This window comes from Apium graveolens, chromosome 5 (assembly GCF_009905375.1).
Source record: "Apium graveolens cultivar Ventura chromosome 5, ASM990537v1, whole genome shotgun sequence".
Lineage (NCBI taxonomy): Eukaryota > Viridiplantae > Streptophyta > Magnoliopsida > Apiales > Apiaceae > Apium > Apium graveolens.
The window spans coordinates 209,761,154-209,786,315 of NC_133651.1; the positions used below are offsets into that span (position 1 = coordinate 209,761,154).

Consider the following 25,162-nt stretch of genomic DNA (forward strand, 5'->3'; position numbering starts at 1 on the left):
TTAAATAAATAAGCTGTTAAGTCAGGACTGCAGCTAAGGCTTAGTTAGGTGTTTGTTTCCTGTTTTATAGTATCGTGGAGTAGTAGATGAGGAGTAGAATTGTAGTCGCTATTTTGTAGGAACCAACAACTCTTGTTTCTATTTAAGTACTTCTTGTAATCTCTTTGGCTGAATAAGAAGCTGAGTATCATATTAAGCTCTTCAGATTTATCTACTTGTGTTAAAGAGTTCAAATATATAATTCTGTTTTTACATATAATTGTGTTTGAATGCAATTTTGTTTTAGTTCTAAAAAATGTACTGTTTTCATCTGGGCATTGTAAACCTGTTGAGTGGTATGTGGTTGAGTTTCATAAAAGTATAGGAGTGAGACGTGTGATTATAGTGTTAGGTGATTTATTTATGTGTAATTTTCTATTTTTTGCATTCCTCAAGCTTGAATCTTTTTGTACCACTGTATAACTCTATATTTGTGTACATATAATTGATGTGGTGAACCCCTACTTTCATTGCTTGTGTTTTGTGCAAGTTGTAATATTAATTTATAATAATTAGAAAGCTTTGGTTTACTCGATTATATCCAAATTTTACTAGTCATTTGTGTAGATTTAGGATGACTAATATTAGGTATGTAATATATATGATCATGTCCCGTGCTTTTAAGGAATGACAGACTAAAATGCTAAATTGATTTACAGGCCAGTATAGTGCTACCACATGCAAGTCCAATGTGATTTTGCTTTCTCTTTCCCAAAAGGAAATTGTTAATGTCATTAATATAGGTGTTTAAAATGTGATAAGACCTTTTTACATGATTTTACAGATGGTGCTCATATTCTTTATTAATTTATCATTAATTTAGTTGTTTGTGGTGTTTGTAAATTAAGACACTAGTATATGCTTTTCAAGTCACCTCTTGTTATAATTTTTTTTAATATGTATTTGCTTCTCATTTTTGCTTCATCAACATAATTTAAGTTGCATTGCAGGAACACCTTCTAGATAGTACTAGGGCGGGATCGAGATGGAGTAGGTGTTGGAAAAATAATTACAGGATTGATCTTGAAAAAGGTTTGTCGTTCACCATTATTATTTTGTCTAAAATTCTATACATATCTCCATGCATAGGTTACACAATTATCGGCCATACCACATAAAAGAGAAGATTTGTACTATTTTCTAGAGTAGATGTACTAATTTCTTTAGTCAACTGGTTTTCATATTAATGCAGCACTTTGCAGGATCTAAATGAATACAATTACCTAAAATTTGTAGTGGTAAAAGTTTTGAGTATTATATATATATATATATTTATAATTCACTTTTATCTATGAAATGTCTTTATTTGAGATGGCCGATTGTTATTTTGCAGGGTCATGGTGGACCTGGAAGGAATCTAAATGTCGCGGTCCAAAATATTAAGAAACCAGCTAATTGACAACATATCGAAGCTAAATGTCATGCTAGACTTTACTGTATTGGATTATCTGGGTTAGCCTTCTTTGAACATTTTTCTATATCATACATATGAGTTACAAATAAGGTTGGCAAATGAGTGGCAATTCTGGACTCTTATGTATAAATTACTTAACTGAATTGTACACTACGCGACAGAGTATTTAGTATTCTCTTAATCTACACTTGAAAAATTTGAATTGTAAAAGTTCACGCTTACCTAGTATCTTTATCTAATATGATACATGCATACCTATGAGATTCGTTGTTGTAAGATAATATAAAGAGGTGTCAGACACTGACTTGAATTTTACATGTAGAATCCATATTCTCAAATATACAGAAATTGCAAGGGGAAAAGGGGGAAAAGATCAAGGAGACCAATTATGCTAATTTTATAGCTGTTATTATTTCTGCCAGGTATAGAACTTGGAAAGAGAACGTTGTTAAACAAAATAATAAGAAAATTGTACAATTTTACATCCTTATAACCAAACATGGTCTCCAAAAGTACAAACCTCTTCTAGAATTTTAGTTTGATGATGCTTTTCTTTATATGTCAAAGGCAAGCATTACTGAGGATGTGAAGTTTGTTTTAATTTTTTTTATAAGAATTATACCCATTGCTTTAATTCCGTTTATAAAAATTATTCTCACATACGCAGGAGATGTCTGACTGATAAAGCACAATGCAAATGCCAACGTAAGTTCCAAATCATTATTTTGCTATATAATTGTAGATTTTGACATTAACTAATGGAAACGTTGTTTTTTAAATTTCTCTGTATTGATAATTAGGAACAGTTCTTATTCTTAATCATTTCTTTATTCTGTTAACTAGTAATCCCATTTGGTCATCAAGGCCGGATACTATTAATTTTCAATTATTTACTTGATCCTGCTATATATGTGGACATTCTCTTCCTCCTAAATTCTAATATATGTACGGTTCCAATAATCATTTTTACTTAGCTTATTTCTATGTAATATTGTAGAAGTAAGAGATCTTCGCATTGGAGAAATGGAGAGCAATAGCTTTGTACCAAAGAATTTGGCAAGTTGGCCATGTCGCTGCTCAATGGGAGAAGTCATTTTAAGGGAGTTTCTTACCACATGACAAGCTAGTTGTAGCCAACAACCCAAGTTTTTATTTTTTTGTCATTAAAATTTATATTCAAGTACTATATATAAGGTGATTTAATTTTATAAGCCGAGTTTGTCTGGGATGTATTAATATTTGTTTTATTAGATTTGATATCAAACAAAATTTGGAATGTGAATGTGTTTTTGGTATAATTTTATGAACGTATATGAAAAAAATATGATACCAAAATTTGGACTAATAAAAGTGTTGCACATATGCTAATAAAACATAAAAATATTAAAATAGAAAATAATGTGTTGCAGATAAATACTGCTAAAAATTAAAAAGCATTACAATAGGCAAAAAAATGTTACAGCTAATGTTATAATAAATTACCGTGCAACACTTTTACCTCAATAAATGTTATAAAAAAATGTTGCAGTAGTCTATTGTATCATCATAAATGTGTTACTAAAACAGAGAAAAGTGTTGCAATAAAATGATTTTTGTAATACTTTGAAAATGTTGCAATAACTCCAAAAAATGTTGCTATAGGGGTCTATTGCAACGGCAACAAATGCAACGCTGAATTTTAGCAAAAACATTACAAAAACTTCTATTGTAACATATTTGGGGTCTTATGCTACAGTTTCTTGGAGTTGCAATAGCCCATATATGGTATAGTGTTTGATGTTGCTGTTCTAGTTCTAACACGTGCTTCAGGATCTCCAATTATTAAGTCAGGTGTATATGATTTTGTCCACTTCCTTGCAAATGGAAGTTGATTTCTAGAACTGGATCCTCCCCCATGATCTATGCTATCTCCATATGGGATACTTAGATGGTGTCAGTATGGTAACCCTAATAGTCTCATATCGACTGTGGGTTTGGGTGTTTTGAGTTTCTTGAGTTTTGGTGGGCTTAGTTGTGGTTTGTGTTTCTTGAGACATGATTGTTTGGATCTTTACTGTATGTGTGTTAACAGAAAAGCTCTAATACCAATTGTTAGGTCACACAACACTGTAGAAGGGGGTTGAATACAGTGTTTATACAATCAAATCAATTTAAAACAAGTATGTAACAAAGATCAAGTATATTTAATAAACTCTGTTACAATATGAGCTGTTGTTCTCTCTCAGTGATGAACAAATATCACTAAGAGCTACTAGGTTACAATGTCTAATCTACTCGATAATGATAACACATTAAGTGTAAACCCTAAGTCTGTGTTTATATAGTACATAGTTACAAGATATATTCTAATTGATTTGGAATACAATTATGTCTCCTAAAATATATCAATCAGATATCTTCTACAAGTCTTCTAGTCCTCTAACTCTTTCCATGCATATCTTCTATTGTTTTAGTCGTGATCTTCTCCTGTAAATCAGCTTCATTACTTAACTAAAATTCTTCCCGCACTTAAGTTCTGATATGACCTTAGGTTCTGATATTAAGTTCTGACTACAGTAATTCCTGATTTCACTAAGTCCTAATATGTCCTGTTGTTAAGTTCTGAAAACTAAACACAAATTATATTAGACATGACATCTCAAATATATCAAACATCCCCCTAAATGAAGAACAAAAGTAAATCACACAAAGCATGAAGCATATAATATCAAATATCCAGCCACATAATTAACCATAATCATGTAATGTATATCCAACACATAAAATTATAAGAAGTTGTAAGATTATACTTACATTTCCGTACAATATTGTTGTGATAGGTGAATTCAAGGATTGAAAGACATACCTCCAACTTTGCCTTTTGAGGAATCCATACTTGTTTATTTACCAGTAGCAATAAGTGAATGTCAGTGCGTACCCATCCAATTATAGGTAAAATACTAATGAATCTACAACCAAGAAGTAAATGCCAAAGAACCTGCATCTCGAAGGTATATTCCAAACTGTCCCATAGCCTGTGGGTGAATGCCAAGAAATCCATATCCAATGGGTAAATGCCAAGAAACCCACAAGGAACACGTAAATTCCAAAGAACCCACAACCATCAGGTAAATGTCATTGATACCCCTTGTTCGTAACTCCAATATTATGGGCATATGCTCTATACATTTCGCAAGAGTAACTAGTCGGGCTATCCCAAAAGAGGGGTTTACGGATAATGGCTAAAACCTCATTTGGCTATGGCTCTCAATCCTTAAGGCAGCTGAAGCCAAATTCCCAAAGTTCTGGATGTCTCTTCCTCTAATATATAGCTGAAAGGGTCAAATAGTTAAAGGCGGATGTGAACTATAAAAGTGATAGGGTTACCTCTATACTCTTTGATTATCTTCCTTATCATGTATTCAATTCCAATTCCAAGGTTCACACTGGAACCTGAACTTACGTCATCCTTATAAGTTCTTATTCCCTATGCAAGGTCCTTACACTCCAATTCCAACCATATTTATGCAAGACTTTACAAGATCTACACTAGCTCAGTTTCCCTGAGATCGACATGCACCTGTGGAAAGGGATCCTACCCTAACCAGAGATTCATATTTTTTTATGAATCTATCCAATGAGGTTCAAATTCCTATATGCACCTAAATAAGGAATTATACATCCATACAAACTCATCCATAATATATATATATGTTCTCTTCCATAAGTTAAACCTTACCACCCAAAGGGAATTACATAGGTTAAATAATTGGGATCCTTCCCAAATTTATGTATAATCCATACATTTCCAATATCCTTTTTAAGTATAATCCACACTTGTTCCCAACCTAGGTTATCCATATACCTAGCTTCCATAGTGTCTTGAAATAACCATATACTTTAAGGTTTTCCACCTAATCTTTAGGGCTCTCGTGGTTCGGATGATTGATGTAAATCTACTTTATCCCGGGTTTTACATATTTTCGGCTTTCCCAAACCTTTTGTAAACCTTAACCAAGTTAAAAATCCATATAGCCCTAGTATCCCTAGGGTTTTCCAAATACATTCCAATATAATCCATATATTATCCATTCTAATTCATATATAAACCATATATTTTCCATACCATGGCGTGAAAGTCAATTCATGAAAGTCAAATCCAATCTGTGGCGTGTAAGCCAATTCCAAGAAATCAATGAAAACCAGTTTCATCCACAAAAGCATATCCAGAGAAATCCATGAAAGCTAAATCCAATCTGTACATAATCCCTGACCAAGATTCCTTGAAATATTTAAAAATCAATTTCCATTAGGGGTTCTTACCCCATGCGATTAGTCCCTATTAGGGGTTTTATGAAAATTCCATTACCCCGATCCATTAACTGTTTGAAAATTCCAATTTGCTTGAAAATCCATCACTTTCAAGACACCATCTTGGGCAGCATACAACATACCATCCACTAACCCCCGGTTCCTTGTAGCCATTTAAATGCAAGAGGAACCTTATATATTCCATAAAAGGGCTTGACTAGCTTTCGCTTTGAACCTCTAAGCTTATGTGAGCATGCTCATTGTAAGAAATAATAGGTAGTGTAGGAGCACTACACCATTGTCTAAAAGATGAATTTTTCATTGTCTATCCGGGGGCGGTGTGTTTGGCACTCATACAATGGTTACGCACCATTGTAACAAATACATCACACAACTGAATATAAAGCCTTTGTCTCATTTTATTCACACAACGCATATGACCCTTTCTAATATTGTACAAACAACAGTTTTCTAGCCGTTGTAACAATTTAAAGGCACAATAGTTAAAAATAGTGTTATGTGAATTGACTCCTACGACAGTTTATGTATTTATTTCATCTAGTTGCACAATGGTTTTTTCAAAGAAAACAAATGTATGAGATACTTTAGGCAACGGTTTTTTGTTTTTTGGGTATTGTGTTTTAGCTATGCTCACAACAACTTTTGTAATGACCAAGATATTAGAAGCTAATCTAGTCATGGTATGTAGTGATCCCAGAGTATTGTTAGGATTTGTACATACAATGGTGTTAATATTTGATCTATTGTGCAAATCATTAAGGCACAATGTTTAAATTCTGTTAATCACTTGTATAAGTTTGGTTCATACAAGTGTATGCCTTTTAAAACATCATTGTCGAATATCTTTAGCACAATGGTTTACTTTTGTACCAAATATTGTCTAATATAGCTTAGAACAATGGTTTACTTATGTACTAACTGTTTTCTAGTATAACTTAGCATAATAGGTTCTTTTATTTTACTAAACAATTGTCTGTCAACATAGCAATGGTTCTATACCTATTCTATTTATTTCGGATAACAGTAAGAAAAATAACAATGGTTCTATACCTATTCATTATAAAAAAATAAAACTTATCTTGGATGACTTTATAAGAAAAATCGGGTAAAAGTACTATTTCCTATAATAAGACTCGTTCCTGATGAACAAAATTATTTTTTAAATGATTTTTTGAAAGATCCAACCAGATGTAAAAATATATTAATTTTAGTCATCTGAAAAATTTATAAAAAAAATAAAATTTATCTTGCATATCTTTATAAGGAAAATCCGGTAAAGGTACTATTTCCTACAATGTGACTCGTTCCCTGTAATATCCCGCAATTTTTTAGAATTCGATTGATAAAAGAATAATAGAATAAAAAGGATTAAAATTAGATAAGGACTATGATTTAAAATTGGGTTAGACTATTGGGCCTAAAATTTGGATCAGATTCTATTATGAATAACTTGTAGGTTAAGATATAGGGTTTTGTATCGTTATAAATACATCATATTCGTCTTTCTCGTTTTAATCATTAAAATTCGTTGGACTCTTCTCAGCAAAAATCAGCTGTTTTGTAAAATTCATAGAAAATTCATCGTAAGTCAGAATTTAGTGATCCTGGACTTTTCAAAAAGGTCTTTTCGTTATCTACAACTTTCATGCTTTGTGTTTTCCAAGAAAACATCGTTTAGTGGGTCAAAAAGGCTATATTCAGATCTGGTCAGATTTTAAGGTAAGTTTTCGATCGATATTGCTAGTGTTTTCAAAATTGTGTGTTGTGTGTTTATATTTGATTATCAAATTTTGGGCTAATTGATTATATATTTGAAAGTATGATTTTTACGGTATATGTATCGATGTATATATGTGATGTCTAGACGATAATTTGAGATCTTTGATTTGTGCCATGGTTTGTGAAAATATCGAATAAGAACTTAGGACCGCATTCACCGGATTGTAGTGAAAGCTTCATGAAAATTTAGGACCGTTATCACCGGGTTGTAGTGGTCGTGGCATGAGTTATTAATTTTGAATTATTATTGTTTATGTGGTATGTGTATTGTGTGTATCGAATAAGAATAGGAATATGTATCGAAAGTGTTTGTTTCGTATGTCGTATATCATATCGTATAGATTATCGTATTTTGTTATATGTGTTCATGTTACTTGGCCAACTAGTTAGATCGATTGTTTTTTTGCTGGGCTGTATAGCTCATTACTTACAATTTCAGCTTTCGTGTTTCGTATTTTCTATGTAATATCCCGCAATTTTTTAGAATTCGATAGATAAAAGAATTCTGTTTCGAACTGTATAAGAAATAAGATACGAGAATCTTTTGAAACCCAGTCTCTACGTTTTCGAACCCGTTCGTAATTTACGCTATAGTTCCGGAACTAGTCTTAGATACCCTTAGTAGGCGCACGCATGTGCAACTTTAGATACCTATTAAGGGCGCGTAATTATTGAACTTTAGATGCCGGTCACTGGCAAAGTGTGGTATATAAAGAATAAGAATAAGAATTAGATGCCGGCTACTGGCAAAGTGTGGCCGTAGATCAAGACTGTGGTATTTATAAGAATTATCGTTTCGTTCTGTTTTATTCTGCTCAGATCTGTTATAAAATCTGTACTGTTATAAATTCTGCTCTGTTCTGTTTTAAATTCTGAATTTTAAAATATAAAACTTTGGGTTGGATTTATTTTAGAAAATGTTTTACAAAATTATTATTGTTTTAAGAAAAATCGTTTTATCAAAACACCCATTGTTTTTCTGTTTAAAAGTTAGTCAATTTGTACTTGCTGAGCTGTGTAGCTCACCCCTTTTAATATTTCAGGTTCGGAATTTGGAGCATATTAAGATTAAGGAATGAGAACTATGTGGAGATCTGTGCTGCTTCGTTTTGTGCTATTTGAATTAGAATAAAGATTTTGTTTTTAGAGAATAAATTTAATTATCTGTTAGACAATTATTATCGGATTTGTGGAGCTGCGTCTCTATTTTTATGATTTTGATTATTGAGTTTGAATTTGGATCAGATTCTATTATGAATAACTTGTAGGTTAAGATATAGGGTTTTGTATCGTTATAAATACATCATATTCGTCTTTCTCGTTTTAATCATTAAAATTCGTTGGACTCTTCTCAGCAAAAATCAGCTGTTTTGTAAAATTCATAGAAAATTCATCGTAAGTCAGAATTTAGTGATCCTGGACTTTTCAAAAAGGTCTTTTCGTTATCTACAACTTTCATGCTTTGTGTTTTCCAAGAAAACATCGTTTAGTGGGTCAAAAAGGCTATATTCAGATCTGGTCAGATTTTAAGGTAAGTTTTCGATCGATATTGCTAGTGTTTTCAAAATTGTGTGTTGTGTGTTTATATTTGATTATCAAATTTTGGGCTAATTGATTATATATTTGAAAGTATGATTTTTACGGTATATGTATCGATGTATATATGTGATGTCTAGACGATAATTTGAGATCTTTGATTTGTGCCATGGTTTGTGAAAATATCGAATAAGAACTTAGGACCGCATTCACCGGATTGTAGTGAAAGCTTCATGAAAATTTAGGACCGTTATCACCGGGTTGTAGTGGTCGTGGCATGAGTTATTAATTTTGAATTATTATTGTTTATGTGGTATGTGTATTGTGTGTATCGAATAAGAATAGGAATATGTATCGAAAGTGTTTGTTTCGTATGTCGTATATCGTATCGTATAGATTATCGTATTTTGTTATATGTGTTCATGTTACTTGGCCAACTAGTTAGATCGATTGTTTTTTTGCTGGGCTGTATAGCTCATTACTTACAATTTCAGGTTTCGTATAAGATTCGAGTTGGAAATCATTGGAGTTCGAGGACTTAGGATTGGAGTATATTAAATTTTGGGCTTCCGTTAGCTGCGCTTTTGTAATAGACACCTTTGTAATAGATTTTCGTATTAGTAAATTGTATTTTATTTTAGTTCTGGTTTAGAATTAATGGTCTGGAAGTGTGGATCGTTACATTCCCGATGAGCAATTTTTTTTTCTAAATGATTTTTTGAAATATCCAACCGTACAGATGTTAAATTATATTAATTTTATTCATGTGAAAAAATTATAAAAGAATAAAACTTATCTTGGATGACTTTATAAGAAAAATCTGGTAAAAGTACTATTTTTCTATGACGAGACTGGTTCATGATCAACAAAATTATTTTTTAAATGATTTTTTGAAAGATTCAACCTTAGAGATGTTAAAGTATATATATTTTAGTCATGTAAAAAAATTACAAAAAAAATTAAACTTATCTTGAATGACTCTATAAGAAAAATTCGATAAAGGTACTAATTACCTAAACGTGATTCTTTCCAGAATAACAAAATAAATTTTTAAAATTATTTTTAGACAATACAATCGTAGAGATGTTAAATTATATTGATTTTAGTCATGTGAAAAAATTATTAAAAAATCAAACTTATATTCCATGACTTTGTAAGTAAAATCCAGTACAAGTACTATTCCGTATGTTGAGATTCGTTCCCGATCAAAAAAATATTTTTTAAATAATTTTTTGAATGATCCAAACTTAGCTTGAATGACTTTAAAAGAAAAAATCGGTAAAACTACCAGTACCCTAAACGAGATTCTTTCCCCGATAACAAAGCTATGTTTTTAATTAAAATATCCAACCGTACTGATGGTAAATATCTTGAGTTTAGAAATGTGAAAAAATTATAAAAAAATTCAAATTTATATTGCATGACTTTATAAAAAAATCATGTAAAAGTATTACTCCCTACACGAGATTTATTCACAATCATCAATATTATTTTTTTAACTAATTTTTTTGACAATCTAACCTTACACATGTTAAAGTATAATGATTTTAGTCATGTTAAAAAATTATAAAAAAATTGTAAACTTACCTTGCATAATTTTATAAGGAAAATAAGATAATATGACTAATATTTAGTAAAATTATCAATAATATTTTTTAAAAATAATTATATATATTTTAGTAAATGTTATAATTTTATTTCACTAATATATATTTTAATTTAATAAAAATACTATTTTAAATATACATAATGATTTTAGCTAATATAAAAGTGCTTAGAGGTTCACTAAAATTTTGGCCGGCCATATTTTAGCTGGAGATGCTCTTATATGGTAAATTTAATGAATTTTCTTTATAAAATCGTACAAGATTACCTTGATTTTTTTATTTTTTATAGAAGACTAAAATCACATGATCTCATCTGCTTTATTTTTTTTTAATTCACAAATAATTTTTTTATTTACTTTTTCACATCATTGTTTTATTAATATTATTTTATTTTCCGATTAAAGAATAAAAATAATATGCACTACTTTGTTCCCCGCATAATACTACAAAAAGAAACCCTCCCTTCATATTTCCAATTCCCCGCCTCCCCCAAATATTCCCCCCACCCCTTAAGATCTCTCTTACTGGCATTTTTTGAGTGTCATTCAACCACTACGATTCAAGCATCTCTCCGTACTTCTTCCACCACTTCAAACTCTCACTCTGAATCACTTAAATCACACCTCTAAATCAAAATCCTTAAATCAAAACCCTAGACTTTGTGAATCAAACCCGTGAAATCAAATCCCTAAATAAAAACCCCTAAATTGAACCCTATATTTGTAAGATGCATCTGATTGTTGGAACCATATAAACTATTCATAAACTTGTCAGCCGCTCTTTACCCCTTTGTCGCCACTTTCGATTTGGTAATTTTCATCTATATTTCACATATTTTGTATATATGTTTGTATAATAACATATAACTCTGTTTGGTTGTTTTTGTATTTGTTACTTTTCTAATTTGTAATTTTTAAACGATGATTGAAAAATTTAGACTCATTACATGTGCCGTGTGATTTGGATAAATTTGTAATTGTCATATGATTAATTTTTCCTTGTAATGGTACTATTGTCTTGTGCGTTGGTTAAGTACACTTGTCAGAAATTAATATTTTTGTTGGTAGTTGTCATTGTAAGTTCATCTTTGGTCTCTTTGTGTCTATGAATACCTCTTGTTTAAGTTGTTTCCCCTGCGCAAATGGTTACTTAATTTGATAAACTACTAACACTTGTTTAACTTGTTGCCTTTTCTCTTTTCCAGGAAATGGAAGCAACTGTTTTAAATGGCAATGGGATAGGGATGGGTCATATTATTGTCATAACCATTTTTTTAGGGTCAATCAAAGCAGGTATAATTTTTTATTCACAGTTTATATTTGGTGTATATGTTTATATGACAGTATAATACATTGTAATGTGTCATTCGGTATGAGTTTATACTTATACATGCTCTTGGAGTAGTAGCAAACTGACGAGGGTGTAAGCCGCCATAAATTTTAGCACCAGTAATTGTGCCGCTGCTATACATTCCAAACTCACTTGTGTCCACACTCCTACTACTTGTTTTAATCTCGTCACTACTAGTACTAGTAGGTACCTACTCAGATACTAATGATAATTGCTTAATTATCAACTATGGTCTTTCAGCTACTAAACTCACTTGCTTAATTTTTGTTATATTACATAGTAATGCATTATAATGTGTCATTACACGTGTCTATGGAGAGCCACGATGAGTTTATACAGGTAGTGGATCCCAATGTTCTACAAAATTGCTCACAAGAATCCTTATTACCTGCAAATGCCTTGGCTTACATTCATGGTCGTATTCGTGTATAGCCATATAAGCATTGTGAACCATTAATATAAATCCTTTTATACACTTTATACTCTGATAATGATTGTATTTACTACTACAGTATTATTTTATTTGCTTCATAAAGTTTCAAATATATTATATACTTTTAAGAGTTTTTATGCTTATATTGCTCATGGATTGCTAGATAAAAACCATTTAAGCTCTAAGTAGGTACCCTCTGTTATGAAACTATCTTTGGCATTTTTCATTCAGTTATTGATTTTGTTTTTTAAGAAAAAAATATGGAGTCATTGAATATGTTGTTCTTTTTTTCCTTCTATTTTTTCAGCATATGCTAGGCTACCCAGTTATTTTCAAGTGGGACGACTAATGCAACATATAGGAGTTGTCGGAAAATAATTGGATCAAGAGCAGGGCTTGAGTAGTTGACATAGCATGAAGAAATTGCTTTAAGCAGTTGAAAATAAAAATGTTGTATGTTGCTATTCCTACAAATAAAACTGTTGTATGTTGCTATTTATACAAATGTTACAAATGAATAAAGATTTGTCTATATGGAATACACAAAATATGAGTTTTACTAGAGCGTTGCAACATAAATTTCAAACAATACTTTCTCTTTTAGCACACCATTGACTCTATTAATATAAGACAACACATCATTTTACAGAAAATGTTGTGAGAATGGAGAAAGGACAACACTTTGTCTCACGGGAATTATTGACTAACACATCATATTACAATATTATTTTATAACTACGCCGTTGTATGGAGTCATTTCAGACAATATATTTTGTTTTTAAAACTGTTGACTATAGGAAAGAAGGACAATATTTCGTCTAAGCGGACCCATTGTGTTAAACATATCAGACATGTGGTGTGCATCTAAGAAATGCATGAATACCACAATCTCTCACAACACTATGTTATAACAGAACTGTTGTGTATACCAACCTTGTAACAACGTTTTCTTGTATCTGCGCTGTTGTCTTGCAGTGAGACAGACAACGATTGGGTACCGTTGCATCAGACGGCGCCTCAATACTCAACGGTATTGAGGGGTATCAGACAATGGTTAAGAACCGTTGTGTCACCCTATTTTCCTTGTAGTGTGCCAATGAGACAAAGTTCACATCTTCTATATGATTCAAAATCAAACTTATCCAAGTATTCATGTATATGTAACCCATAAATGTGTTTCTCATTATTATGGCTTAACGACAATGCTAGAGGTAATGTTTGATTTGAGTCAACTTAGAACATGTAAATTGTTAACTAATTGTGCAACATTATAAGTCTTACCATTAAAATAGAATAAACAACTATTATTTATTTAATTAAAATGAAAACGTTTCTTGTCATGGCAAGAAATTGACTTAATGTATCCGCTAAAGGCAGGCACGTAATAACAATTTATCAAGTTCTCAATCTCGCCTTATGGGCAACATTAGGTATCGAGTTCTTTCAACTAGAGCAACAACTTTTGCTCCAATTCTAACCCTATACCTGAAGCTTGACCATTGGTAGTCTCCTTCTTTAGATCTTCCAGTAAGCTCGACAATTTAACTTCCATTCATCCAGTTATTTCCACAGAAATGACAATCATCTTCTTTAGCAACTTAGGCTTCAAAATCCCTTTAGAATTGTACTTTGGTTTGGCAGCGAATAAGATCAAATCTTCACCTCACCTGTCCACTTTCCTTTCCCATTTGCATTCCATTTGTACAGCATCAATATGGACGTAACTCAGTGAGTGTTCTGTCTATCTCATTCCTTTTGTTCTTAACAAACTGAGAAAAGAAATTGTTCAAAGATTGTTTGATCAAATCAAGCTGAGTCTCTAGACCATTCTTGAAACCTAAAATATCAAGGCACATATGCCTATCACCTTTAGAACATGTGGTCCAACCGGATATGATTCTCCCATTAATATAAAGGAGCTAGTGTGAATCTTCTTCCTCTATCTGTCTATTAAGCCTTGGGTTTAAGTGAACTTAAAAAGACTAGTTTCACTCTTCAGTTAGTTGACCGCTCTGTCAAAACTCCAATGGGTATAGTGGAATATGTGTTGATTAAAATTAGTGATTTTGTTTTTCCCGTTGATTTCATTTTTCTTGAAATAGAACCTGTAAAAAATCTCAAAAATCAAATTCCCATCATTTTAGGAAGGCCTTTTCTTTCCACCTTTAATGTTTTGATTAACTGTAGAAATGGTTCGATGAAACTCACATTTGGAAACATATCGATATATTTTAATGTCTTTAATGTAGGAAATCTACCTAATGAGCTTTTTGAACGACATGTATGAGTTATTTTGATAAATAAGGTTGTGTCTTGGTCGAATCTTGAGGATAGTGAAATTGAGTCTCTTCTTGGGGAAGATATTTCAAATGAGTATGGGAGAAATAGAGAACTTCATGAGTTATATAGGAACTTCACTTGCGATGAGATGTTTGACGAATTGAATGGCATTTGTTCAGAGCATGAAACTCAACTTGAGGATAGTTATTGTGATCCTAAGACCGTTGTTATGACTTCTATAGGTGAGCCACTAAGACTTGATCATATTCTATAATTATTGTCAAATCTTTCTGACGAGCCTATCCTTCAAACATCTTTTGAAGGTGCTCAATCATATCATAAGCATCATTATGCTCTTGTTGCTTCTAAAGCTCAACACTCATAATTACAAGCATGAGATATGAAATATCAGTTGCATAGTTACTTTGCTTTCGGTAAGCATTTTGTTCTGCACATGTTTCATTCTCAGCTAGAAGAAATAAGGGAGGGGTTTGAGTGACATCCTTGAACCCGAGGACAACCCTCAAGTTCCCATGTCAATCGAGGAAATTATTTCATGTCAGCTTGTCCTTCTCAAGGAATATTACATAGAGAAGTTATTTGTGTTATTTGTCATTTGATATCTACAATATTAAAGTGCATAAAATGACTTAGTCTACAAAAGATCATTAAATTATGTTCAAGTGATTATTTATATATATATTCACAATATATATCTCGCACTATTTTTATCAAATCCATATCCCTAACTATTAATTCGGATAAAATATGTTCTATATCCTTTCTAGTGAGTCAAGATCCATATTTCACCACGCGTTAGGTCAGCTTTGGCTTTTCTCCTAAAACATAATTATTTAGGTAGACAATATTTGTCAATTATATCAACTATATAACTCTTGGATAGCTTGGTGGAACAACATTTGTTCATATTTATCTAATAAATCTCGCTAAACTTTATGCCTCTAAGTTCACAATCCTATTGTGATAACATAGTTAAGTCAAACCCAATAGTCAAAATGTATCAATATACTTCAATACATCACCCACGATAGATAGGAGTACTTCGCTTTGGCGAACCCATTCTTGGTTGATCTAGGGGTTAACGCATTGGACTCATTGGAAGGCATCTGATCAACTTAATATTAACTTTAGGGTTTTGTTAATTTTGAAATAATCATGATCACATCATAAAGAGATTCCCAATTTTTCCTTGAATAAGATACTTCAGATCAATATTCGTCAATGGTTTAATTTTCAGGTAGTGAGGGTGTCACAACAGTCTCGCTTAAAACCCACAACCTTACAAGTTCAATAAACTTGCTTTTAACAAAATTGCCCTATGTCAGAAACAATGAAAATTTCTATTTTATTCCTTGTTTCATAAACACGAGAATCTCATAATCGTTTTTTCATTTTAAAATCTTGAATCGTGACATGGGTCTCATATCTAATACATACATCCTTAATCTAATTAAGTATGCATCTTTATAAACTACTCTACACATACATTCATCATATGCGCATATATATGTAAAGTGTAATAAATAAACATGGTTGGTTATTGCTTCATCCTATGTGATCTTTATCAAGCTAATGATAAATATTTAGGTCAAGCTAATTATTACATGTCTTCTTTCTTGTATTGCTTCCTTGGATGGCCTCCGTGTGAGATTACCCTTGATCTTCAAATCTTCATGTCTTCATATACATTACAAGAATGAAATATGAAAACTATTCTAATGAACTTACAAGAAGAACTCGAGTTACATTCGAGATTTAATAATTACAAGATTAAATGACATGCAAGCCGTATTTGAAAAACCAAAACCATTAACCTAAGGTCATAAGCCATAACCATCCACCATGCTCAATTAACAAAAAATAAGATGTTAAAACACATAATCTGATCTTAACATGTCATACCCATCATGATCTAATCATAAAAATCAAATATTGAAAAAAATCAAAAAATGCGAAATTAAATCTGATAACATTCAATCGCAGATTACAGGGCCTAAACGACGTCAAATGCCTTACAGATTTCAACAATTCTGAGGCTCGATTACATATTAAAGAGCATATTCGTTCGCCAAAATCTGACACCAGACACAGATTTCAGCAAATCCGCTGCATCCGATTCAGAAACGTATCAAATACGATTCTTATAATAAGAACAAACACAAAACATTTATATATTAGTATATATACAGATTATATAATCATCATATGATTATACCACTCTCATGAATATCATATATTCAAAACATATATATATATACAGATATATAAATATAACAACATGTAAAACATACAAAATTGCATACATAACAGTCATGTATGCTTCCACTATTAATCTATACTCATAGTTTTGATCTAGAGAAATATGTATATATATTTCGTCATATTTATATAGATGATTTAGTATAACAATTGTTATCAGAGCAGACACAAAGATTAATTCTTTGAGTAGAATCAAAATTTCAGATCAATCAAATTTGTTTTTATATAATTTAATTCGACTGGTTTTACATAAGCGATCGTAAAGATACTATTTTGATATTACTCACATGTGTGATCTGTTGGGTTTCGAGCACATAAACGCAGCGGAAACAATAATTAAAAATGTAAAAAAAATTAGAATTTTTGAAACCCACCGCAGGATCCATGCGAAAAACATATATTTAATTCATAGATCTGATTGTTTACCTTAAGAAGCTTTACCAATTGGTTGACTAATGGAGATCCAAAGCTTGTTCAATCACCACGCATCCCGCTCTCGCGATCTATGCTCTATCAGTATCCACACGAATGCTTGAACTCAAGGATTGGATGTGTACTAGCACAAACCCGTTTCTTCTTGCTCTCTCCATCCTCTCTCTTGGTGGCTAGGGTTTTAGTAAAAGTCTTGTACCCCCAAAAAATCAGCTACACAAGAGATATTATATAGAGAGTAGAAAAATGAATGATAACTCTTAACTAATTAAGAGTTATTATTAATTAGAAATTCCTATTTGTATTATAATTAAGTATCACTTAATTATTTAACAAATAAATTTCATAATTAATATTAGTAAATTTGAATATCAATATTTATCTAATTATTTAAGTCAAACTTAATTAATATTATAAATAATTCAAATTACTTTAATTTAGTTTAAATCTAATTTAAATTAAATAATCCTTCAAGCATTCTTTGTTTGTGACCTATAGGTTATTATTACATTGGCACCAAATTTTAAATCTAATTTAAAATCGTAAACAATGAGCGACATCAAGTAATACATCATATCTACCCAAGTAATAATAATTGAATCGGTGATCGATTAAACATTCCGTGAATAATGTATAATGGAATGTAATCCTTTTATCCACATATTATAGATTAAACTAGATGCATGTAATGTGTCATCCTCATAAATATTTAATCTAGGTTTCCTTGATTAATGGGTAGACTATTATATCAAATCAACATTTGAGCGTGACCACGCATTTCGTCGTCTAGCTCACACAAGAGGCCAATAATATCACTCCTAAAACAGGAGGGTTAAATCCCTTCTATATCATTCATATTTCTCATACGATTCATAATATATCCAATGTCCATTTTTATCATTACACGGTCAAGGATAACTTTTAATGGAATCAATGTATACTAATTCTCGTATAGAAATATAATGACTTCAGCTCTAAGGATCATTACATCATTATCACTGTGAGAATTACTTATGATACAACAGACATGTAAAATCTCACATCGGGTCTGTCGAGCACCATGTACATATACATCTTCATGTGTCTTTGATTTTAGTATGACTATACCTATGATCAATGAGATGTGATCATTAGTCAACAAACACACTAGTCTTAATGCATTATTATTGTCCCTTAATAAAAATACTCGACTAGGGACCTTTAAGAATATTGATACTATTCTCAAAAATTGTTTACTTTAATTTTTTATAAGAATGGTAAATCACATAATTGTATGTAAAAATTATTACATAAATTGGCCTAACGGAAGATTTATATATTTTCTTTGTAAACTAAATTTTAAAGTTCAATTTGTAGGATTTAATTTATTTTCTACCGAACGGTGATATAATTTAATATTTCACTTTTTATAATCTTATGATTAATGACGAATTAATTTAATATTAATAATCGGCCCAATAGAATTTGATAATATTTTATTAATTTTAATGGAAGGAAATTTTTTTTGTATTAATAGTTGGCCTAATGTTTTTCGGTATATTCTCATTTCGATTGTGATTATCAAGTTACTTGGTTAGGCTTCCCCGAAATAGACTTCTCATCTATGCAATTATAGTTACATGTATATATATAAGATAGTTTCTAAATGTTATCCAAATTTATTTGTGGTGTTTCCATAATAATTTGATTGCTAAAATATTTGTAATTTATCGTTGATTTGCCTATTAATTATTTTAACTGTTTCACTACAAGAAAAACGGTAATTTCCTACCAGCGTTTTGGTAGGAAATGTCACAAATCTGATAGGAAAAGGGGTCAATTCATAGCAACGAGCTTGATAGAAATTGCTCAGGTTAGAATTGCTCCTTGATAGGAATTAGTTCTTGTATCTCAAATGGCCCCCACTTGACAAGTGGCTACCCATATGGCATGCCGCATGGTCGGCCACATCACCTGCCACGTCAGCTGTCACGTCAGCTGCCACATCACACAATTGGGGACACATTTGATGAGTTGTCTTGTGGGACCCAGGGGATGTTTCCTACCACGTGGCAATTTACACAGTCAGGACCTTTTACCTACGAGAATTGGTAGGTTTTATGCTAGAAGCCATGAAAATGGACATTTCGTACTAGTCATTTCCTACTACCGTTTAGCTTGAATGCGGTAGATAATAGCTTGAATGTGGTAGGAAATAGCTTGAATGTGGTAGGAAATGTTGGACCTTTAAAAAAAAATTATATTCTATTGAAATAAATGTAGAACAAATTGTACATAAATAATATCTACATTATAAGCATACAACAATAACTAAAATTGAAAAAATCCCCATAAAGCACAATCCGTGAACATGTCATTATCATAATATAAGAGTTAAAATTACATCTTCATAACAATTATTCAGTATTAGAAATAATAATTACAATAATTAATAGATGTTTAAAAGGTTTAGAATAATCATCTTCAAGTTCTATTTTTCCTAATTTCCTTTCGCTATAAAATGACTTTTCACTTTTGAAGTTATATTTTATCGAAACATTTCGATATTTATTATTTTTTTAAAAATAATTATAATTTATCTAAATATAAGAGAAACACGAGAATGTAAATATAATCAACTAATATTATTGAATTTCACTACTGAAATGAATACATCTTTATGTCTTTACAGTTTGTTCAACAAAATGTGACAAACGATCAGTAAAAAACACGAAATGCACATTTTACTTTGCTTTGGTCATTTCCAACCAATACTGGCAGGAATTGAACATTTTATTTTATAGATTTATTATAAAAACATATGAGCTTAGTTTTGAAAAATCCTATATTTTACATACATATCGAAAATCAATATGTCTAATCATCGGTAAGGTTGGATTACCGATTTTTTTTAAAAATATATAACCCCTATTCCATGAATCACATAATTCATATAACATATAACTCAGTTTATTACAACACTCGACTGAGTACATTTAAAATTAAAAAAAAATTAAATACAACTCTTTGATAGTTACGCGACATAGAAATGTTTATAAAATCTAGCGACCTTTCAAAATGAAAGATTTTATTTCTCGAAAGTATTTTTAATAAAAGCAGAATATTTTTCTGAGTCTAGATGCTTTTGTTTCGTATTAAACGGATGAACGGTTTTTTTATTATGAATAAAATAAGAATAATTCAATTAATAACAATATTAATTGAATTTTGCATACCTTTATAAGGTCCATGACCATGTATCCTTTCTTATTAAAAGGATATCCTAAAAAAACATATTTAAGTGCTCTTGAGGAAAATTTATCAAAAGGAGAATAAAGATTAGAGATGTAGAACATACATCCAAATGTTATTAGGGCAATATAATTTGGTAAATTATGAAATAATAGTTTATATGGTGACTTGAAGTGAGAAGGCAACATATTAATAAGATATGTGGTTGTTAACACATAATCAACCCAGAAGGAGATAGGCAAATTGAACTGAAACCTTAAGGACCTAGCCACATTTAACAAGTGTTGATGTTTTCTCTCAACTCCTCTATTTTTTGAGTATAAGAGCAACTAAACTGTTGAACAATTCCAATGGTTTGTAGATATGATGTTAAATAAGAATCTGTGAATTATGTCCCATTATCAGACCTACGAATTTGAACATAAGTTTTGAATTGAGCGGAAACATAAGCAATGAAATTTTTAATCAAACTAAACACTTGTATTTTTGTGGACATTAAGTAAACCCAAGTGCATTTGGTGAAGTCATCTATTATAGTAAGAAAAAGAGTACAATTGTCAAGTGTAGAATTTTTGTGAGGTCCCCATACATCACATTGAACAATATCAAATGCACTAGTACTCTTAGAATCTCTAACAAGAATGGGTAGTCTAACTTGTTTGGAAAAATGACAAATATCACAATGAGTATTTACATTTGTAGGGGAACATATATACTCATAATATGACTCAAGACTGGATGAGAAGGATGCTCTAATCTCCAATTCTAGTTGATATCAGACTTGATAATACTATGGGAAGAATGAACAAATGTCATAGAAGCAGTTTACAATTTATTTGTATAAAGTTTATATAGACCATCTATCAGATTACCAATCTCTTTCTCCATCATCAAACCAGGGTCCTGAAAGATACATTTAGAAGGAGAAAACACAATTTTGATAGCAAAGTTACTTGTTAGTTATGGACTGAACAATAAATTACATTGAAATTTAGGCACAACTAACACATCTTGAAGCAAGATATCTGAACTTAATTGAATTTGACCAATATGAGTAATTATAGAAATTTCTCTATTTGGCAAATGCAATTCATAATTAACAGGTTTGAAATTATGAACAAGATGTAAGTATGGTGTTATATGAATAGTGGATCCAGAATCAAGTATCCAAACATTTTAAGGTTGTGTAAATTGAACTGGTGATGCATACATGACATAATTAGTAGTATGGTGAGGAATACCTGCCACATGATTAGCAATAGTTTTCAACCAAGGAGTTATGGAAGTAGTTTTAATTTACCTTGCAACATCTGTATAAATTTGATGACACCGAGCATCTGACAAATTATTAGTGCATACTTGATTACCACCAGAAATACTACCATCATCAGGCTGTGAAGAGTCTGATTTTGTAACATAATTTATCATATTATCACCAATCTTCTCGTTGTTTCCAGGTCTAGGTTTTGGTTTGGGTTGACCATATAACATGTGCCAGTCAGGGTAGCCGTGGAGAGCAAAACACTTCTCTCACATGTCCTTTGAGATGACAGTAATCACAAACAACATCATTGAGTTTCTTATCATCCTTCTTATTTGAAACAATTTTGTTCTTAGATTGAAATTACGATCCAAATCATGCATTGGTAGAAACTGACTCAAGAGATATGTCATAAAAGTAACAGAACTATGTTGATTTTCATCTTACAAGAGCATGGCATAAGCTTGACTGATATCAGGCAAATGACATATTAACATAATTTAACCTCGAGTGTTTGTAAAAATACAAAATTGACTAAGCTTCATATGTTGTTCATACCGAATTAATCTCATATTTATACCACATGTGCAGGTAGTAAGATTACAAGGGCATCTAGGAATTGGAACCAAAATTTTCAATTCATTCATTAAACCTCGAACATTTGTGAAATAGGAGGTAACAGATTTGTTACCTTGAGTCAATGAGGCTAGTTCTTTCCCGTTGTTGAATAGACGTGGCACATTTTTCTGTGAATATCTTGCACTTAGATCTTGCACTGAGATATTATAGATGATTATTATCAATAAATAGATCTGCAGGTGTAGAGGACGATGTCACCATTAATGTTGATGGAGCTCATAAAGCGGAAGCATATGAATACATTTACTTAGATAGGCACAAAGATTATGATGTCTCTGATACCATATCACAAATGTGAAAGTAAAATTGTTTATTCAAGCTCAGAGAATAAAAGATACAAACTGATTATTTTTATGTATAGAGATTAGACTAGCTTCTAGAACCTTTCTGTAACAGAATTCAGTTACAGTAAATAACAGAGGAGTAGAGGAGAGATGAGTTGTATGTCACTTGTCTCTGGTCCTTGATCAGTATTTCAGGTGCTTGATCTTAGTTACTTGCTAGTTGCTTGTTGTTAGTACTTGTATCTATACCAATATTGAATAATTTATTTCTTTTGCATGGAATTTACTAAAATTATTATTAATGTACAATTTAAATACTTATTCAAATCCTAAAAAAGAAAAATACTTATTGAAACAAAATATGAATATTTGATTGTCACATGCACCAATGCAAAAATTGTCAATTATTAGTTACTATTTATGCATAGAATAACTTATTATTTTTCTTGTGAAGCAAATAACTTATTATTTGTTTTGCAGATATAAAAGGATTACTAAAATTTCTAATTGTGTAAAGGTTCATACTTATGACAGTATAAGAAAAACAGCTTCAAACAACACTAATTAGACAACAATTGACAAAAGAACCGTTATCCTAAAATAACAGGGGTTTCATAAGAATCAATAACAAGTTTCACAAGAATCCTTTACTTTATCATGACATCAATAATAATATTTCTGTAATCAATTTATAATATAAGGCAAAGTTACTTGCCTCAAAAAGCTTTCCGGTTTAATGGAACCTGAGCTACAGCCACCTAAGATTTCTTTCCCTTTACTAGCCTGAATGCCTTTGCTATCCAAATTTACAATCCAAACAAAACCCTAATTAGGGACTTGATAAATTCCGGACGTTTAGGCTAACGTCTAACTTCTACCCCGAACGCGATAAACACTTATGTCATGTACACACGCATAACACATAATACATAATAAGATATAGCTTTATACTTTTTATATCTCGATACTACAAATTTAGCAAATAATCACAGATTCGAATAACTCAATAATATAAACAACCTATTCACTAACTCGTCGAGAGTCGGACATGACGTACTTGTAATTACTCTTACCCTTCTAATATAATCAACCATATCAGTCAATCATAATCAAATATTATAATCATTTTTTAACACTTGACTTTTAACACAAGCCAAGAATCTCCATTCATACGATTAACAACTATTGACTTAACATTACAAATCAAACTACAATACAAGACTCCAATCCTTAGTTCTTTTAAAACTGAATAAAAATTCTTGTGATCATCTTAATGATAAACATATACCACTTCGCATGCAATTCAAATTTAGCATATTCAATCCAAATAACATATAATCTTCTTAACAAACTATGATGCATATTTTTTTAATGATCCAAATTATGAGTTAATCCTTATCATCCTTAAAACCATTCCTTTTCACCATTTTCATAAAAAATCGAACTAAAAGGTTCCCTAATTCGACCCAACTCACAATTCTAACATGCAAAAATCCTTAGTTTTTATAAAATCTCAATCCGATTATTCTTATATCACTTGAACATCAATTACCTCTAATAAGCAACTCTTTCCCCCTTTAATTAATAAAAAATTCAAACCAAAACAATATGAAAAAATCTAACATAATCAATATGCAACCACTTAACACTTACATGCATGCTTCTAAACATCAATTACCTTTAAAAATCATTCCCTTGCACTTTTATCAAAAAATCGAACAAAAACACCGAATGAAACTTAGGAAATCAACATGCATCCATTTTTGATAACATGCATCAAGATTTAGTGACATGCATTAACACTTTATTCAACTAATCAAATAACAACTACCAATAGTCATTAAACCTCTAACATTTGTGAAATAGGAGGTAACATATTTGTTACCTTGAGTCAATGAGGCTAGTTCTTTCCCGTTGTTGAATAGACGTGGCACATTTTTCTGTGAATATCTTGCACTGAGATATTATAGATGATTATTATCAATAAATAAATCTGCAGGTGTAGAGGACGATGTCACCATTAATGCTGATGGAGCTCGTAAAGCGGAAGCATATAAATGCATTTACTTAGATAGGCACAAAGATTATGATCTCTCTGATACCATATCACAAATGTGAAAGTAAAATTGTTTATTCAAGCTCAGAGAATAAAAGATACAAACTCATTATTTTTATGTATAGAGATTAGACTAGCTTCTAGAACCTTTCTGTAACAGAATTCAGTTACAGTAAATAACAGACGAGTATAGGAGAGATGAGTTGTATGTCACTTGTCTCTGGTCCTTG

General features: G+C 31.1%; 1 long non-coding RNA gene across 1 annotated transcript; it reads left to right on the forward strand.

The window, feature by feature from the left end:
* The first annotated feature begins 11,198 nt into the window (after positions 1–11,198).
* LOC141724672 (uncharacterized) lies at positions 11,199–12,981 on the forward strand. Its single transcript, XR_012576850.1, has 3 exons — positions 11,199–11,495; positions 11,891–11,978; positions 12,777–12,981. It is a non-coding gene; the product is annotated as an uncharacterized LOC141724672 (long non-coding RNA).
* The last annotated feature ends 12,181 nt before the right edge of the window (positions 12,982–25,162 follow it).